This window comes from Aythya marila (assembly GCF_965140915.1).
Source record: "Aythya marila genome assembly, chromosome: 2".
Lineage (NCBI taxonomy): Eukaryota > Metazoa > Chordata > Aves > Anseriformes > Anatidae > Aythya > Aythya marila.
In genome coordinates this window covers 113,116,987-113,121,940 of record NC_139043.1, presented here as the reverse complement: position 1 = coordinate 113,121,940, position 4,954 = coordinate 113,116,987, and positions in this window count along the sequence as shown.

Genomic DNA, 4,954 nt, shown 5'->3' with positions numbered 1-4,954 from the left:
AGGTGGAGCATAAAACTTCATCACATACTCCTTGATTTAGTAAAATTATAGCCTCTTTAAAGTGGGAAGAAAGACTTTGGTCTTTATGGATCTATTTGATCTGTTAAAACATTTATGTGATAAGTTTGTAGTGGCTTGGGTGTAGTTATTTGAAATGGCTTAATTACAGGGTTATCCAGCAAAGCTACCTGTACTTAAAGAATTGCACAATGCTTCCTTGTTTGCCCAAGAATGCTTTCAGCCACTGAAGCAGATGAAGATTGTGTGCCTTGAAAATGTAAATTGTTGGGTTCAGATGGAAGTTTTTTTTGTTGTTGTTGTTGTTTGTTTGTTTGTTTTTCCGTAAGAGCCTAATTACTTTTAGTTCAAAAATATAATGCTTTCTTAGAAAGTGATAATTAAAAATAAATAAATAAATAAAAACTGTTTCCTCACACACACACAGTCAACCTGCTCAAAAGTTCTGATATCTGTAGTTTTTTAAATAAAATCTTGCTTATCTACTAGGGATTAATTTGCTAAGAGTTGTGTGTTTGGATATTGGATAAAACATGGTCATATCTGTCATATTTGATCAAATAGTGTCTGATTTCCATTCTGCAGATAACTTGTTCATTTTCTGATGGGTAGTATGTAAGGGATGATTTGTGAAGCATATGTCATGTAATAGTCCTGGAGGTTGACCAGGGCTTTTTCCTTTCAATTGTCACTGTAACCATGGGCCTTATAACTGAAGTTAGATACACAGGTGAGATTCATCCAACCAATGAGAAGCCTTTGTCTCTAGTTTAAATGAATCAAGGCCAAAACTCTCTTAGTAGTCTAAATCTCTGCTAACTATACATTCACTGCAGGATAATTACTTCATTTGCTTATGCTAAATTACTTGTTGTTTGCTTGAAGTCCCTGCACTGCCTTTCCTGGTGTGCAGGTAGCCCACACAAATGCAGATAGCACAGGATCTGAACTGGAATACAAGTAGAAGAAGAGAGGGTAAACTGCAACAGAAATGTTTAGCATATGAAAAGGACAAGCCTTTTGGGAGATAAGAGATTATACTAATATATACAGAGAGGCATGTCCCCAGGTGAGAGCTGAGAACAAAGAAAGCAAGGGGGAAGAGAGAAATAGGGTAAGAAGGGAATCTAGAGGCTAAAGCTAAAGAGGAGAAGTCCTAAATTAGCATGAGGAGTCTGTGTTCAGAGAACAGAACAAATTATTCAGGGAGTTGTTTGAAGCTAGTACTTTGGGATTGCAGACTTCTTTAAGGCACTTGCTGATGGAAAGCCATTGTGTACAGAGTTTTCAGTGTATTCCGGCTAATAGAAGACCAGCAGATGTTTGAAAACTGTACAAAACAACATATTGCTTCTGTACATCTCCTTGCTTAGTTTTGCTCACCATCAATATTATATGGGCAGATTTTAATCTGGAAAATCTGATTTATACATATAAACTTTGTGTGTGTGTGTCTGTGTTTGGTATTTAATGCCACAAATTTGTCTGAAGACATTACAGATTTCAGAGGTTTAAGTGAATATTCATGTTGTTCCACTTGAAGTGCCGCATGATTTATAGTCCAATAGATATACTGAAGGATAATAGTTAATGAATATTTGGGTGGAAATCAACAATACTTCATGGGAAATCACAAACTCTCCTCTAAGAAAGAATATCTATTAGTATTGTAAAAGAAAGCAAAACCCATGACACAAGATGGATTTCATGGTAGCCTTTTTTCAGTGTAAGTCTTAAGTGCATTAGACAGGTTGGTCCCCTTCTCATATCAGGTACTTCACTGTTCTAGTACCACAGTGTTTTGAATAAAAATAAAAATAAAAAGTAAAGAACCAACCCTTGCCTTGCATGCATTCAAAGGACACTGAATAGGATTAAAAGAGCAAGAACAACACCTTCTTTAATAGCCTTCTGATAAAATAAATATTTGCCCCTTCCCCTCCAAGGAAAATCATTAAATAAAGGGGAGAAAAAAAAAAAAAAAAAAAAAAAAAAGATGCAGCTATCTGTAGGATACACCATTTACATTGTGGTGCTTAGGTGTAGCATCAATTTAAATAACCCAGATCAGTTTCAGGCCTTTCTTCTCTCATCTTCCTCCAGTTTTTCCCCAGCTTAATTGTACTAGCAGTCAACACCATGGATGTACCAACTGTCCATCACACAGATGTGGCCAGCATACAAATGCTGAGCTCAGTGCTCTGACCACTGCTGCTCAGTGATGTATCACGGAGTGCCAGCACGTAAAGACCCACTGCAGACTGTCTGTGTACCCACACTCCCCGTCCCCTTACAGGTATTGCCTGCAGTGACCATGAGATGGTGGACTTTAGCAGCCTAACAGTAGGGTAGAAGGCAAGAACATAACCCTGCACTTCAAGAGAGTAGACTTTGGCTTGTTCAACAATCTACTTGGTAGAGTCCCATGAATGGGATAAGGCCCTGGAGGGAAGAGGGGTTCAGGAAAGCTGGATTCATATTCAAAGATTACCCATCCAAGTCCATTCCGGTGAGTAGGAAGGCAGGCAAAGACAACCGGAGGCCTGTATGGATAAACAAGGAGCTTCTAGGAAAAAAAAAAAAAAAAAAAAAAAGAAAAAAAAATACAAAAAGGAAGCATACAGAGAGTGGAAGCAAGGACAGTTAACCTGGGATGAATACAAAGACACTGACTGAGCATGCAGACATGTAGTTAGGAAAGTCAAAGCCCTAATGGAATTGAATCTGGCAGGTGACATCAAAGACAACAAAAAAGGTCTTCTTTAAGTCCAGAAATGACAAAAGGAAAAATAGGGAAAATGTGGACCATTTGCTGAATGAGTCAGAGGCCCTGGTGACACAGGACATGCAAAAGGCTGAGGTACAGTATCCCTCCTTTGCCTCAGTCTTTACTAGCAAGGCTGGTGTTCAGGAATCCCAGGTCCCAGAGGGAAATCTGGAGTGAGAAAGATGTACCCTTTATGACAGAGGATGACATTAGGAAACACTTCAGCAAGCACAAGACACACAAGTCCTGGGACCCTGACAATATGCGTTCAGGAGTGCTGAGGGAGCTGACATGTCATTGAAAGGCTATTCTCAGTATCCATTGACTGATTGTGATGACTAGAAGTGCCTGAGCACTGGAAGAAAGCAAATGTAACTCCTATCTTAAGAAAAGAGCAAGAACAACCCAGGGAACTACCAGTCGATCAGCCTCACCTTGAACCTTGTGAAGGTGATGGAGCACCTAATCCTGGAAACCATCTCTAGGCACACAAAAAACAAGTTACCAGAAGCAGTCAGTATAGATTCACCAAGGGGAACTCATGCTTGACCAATTTGATGAACTTCTACTATTAAATGATTGGCTTGATAGAGGAGGGGGCAGCAGCAGATATTGTCTGTGTTGTCTTTGGTAAGACTTTTGATACTGTCTCCCTTAAGACCCTCAAGGAGAATCTGATGATGCTCATGAAGTATGGACTGGATGAGCAGATATTGAGGTGGATTGAAAACTGGCTGGACTACTGGGTCCAGAGGACAGTGATCAGTGGTTCAAAGTCTAGTTGAAGTCCAGTAACTAGCAGCATACCCCAGGGATCAATACTGGTTCCAGTCCTGTTCAGCATCTTCATTAAAGATCTGAATGATGGGACAGAGCATACCCTTAGCAAGTTTGCTAATGACACAAAACTGCAAGGAGTGAGTGGTGCATGAGAAAGTTGTGCTGCCATTAAGAGGGGCCTGGAGAGACTGGAGAAATGGGTTGAGAGGAACCTTATAAAATTTATTAAGGAGAAGTACAGAATCCTGCAACAGGGGAGAAACAGTGCCAGGCACCACCACACACTGGGGCCCAACCAGCTAGAAATCAACTTTGCAGAAAAATAGCTGGGTGTTCTGGTGGACACCCAGTTTGAACATGAGACAGCAATGTGCCCTTTCCACAAAGAAGGTTCATAGTATGCTGGGCAGCATTAAAAGAGTATTGCTAACAGGTCGAGGGAGGTGATCATTCCCTTCTACTCAGCACTGGTGAGGCCCCACCTGTGGTGCCAGGTCCCGTTCCAGGCTCCCCATTACAGCATATACATGGACATCTTGGAGAGTCCAACATAGGGTCATAGAGATGATGAAGGGACTGGAGTACCTTTCCTGTGAGGAAAGGCTGAGAGAGATGGGACTATTTAGCCTAAAAAGAAAAGTATTGGGGGGATCTTACCAATAGACATAAATACCTGAAGGGAGTGTGCAAAGAAGTCAAGCTCTTTTCAGTGGTGTTCAGTAACAAAGACAGGAGGCAATGGCCCAAACTGAAATACCAGAGGCTCCCTCTGAACATCAGCAGACACTCTTGTGATCGAGCACTAGCCCAGGTTACTCAGGGATTTTGTGGAGTCTCCATCACTGCAGATACTCAGAAGCCATCTGGACATGGTCCTGGGCAAGCAGCTCTATGTGGTGCTGTTTGAGCAGGAAGAATTGGACCAGGTGACCTCCAGAGTCCCCTTCTAACCTATACCATGCTGGGAATCCTTTCCCCTGAATCCAGGTAACAAAAGCTGACTGACCACTGGTCTGACAAAACCTACAATATTAATACCCTATACCTTTAGAACGGCTGAATCTTAAAGTATGGGTTATCTGCTGCCATTAGATTATCTGAAGAGGTTTTGAAAACAGGCACTATGTATTTTTGCAATTCATCAGTGAGATGACAACACTAACACTTCATGATCTTGAATTCACCCTGTGTTCCGTGATTTTATAAGCATTAAGAAAGCCCCCCAAAACAACTGGACAGCTGAAATTCACTACTACTCATGCTGCAAGGACAAATACTCCTAGTGTTACAGTAGTATAACATCATAAAAACACATGAAAATTTAAAAATCCAATCTACTGCAGAAAGCTGCATGTTTATCTTCATAGACTAATTCACGTACAAGAAATG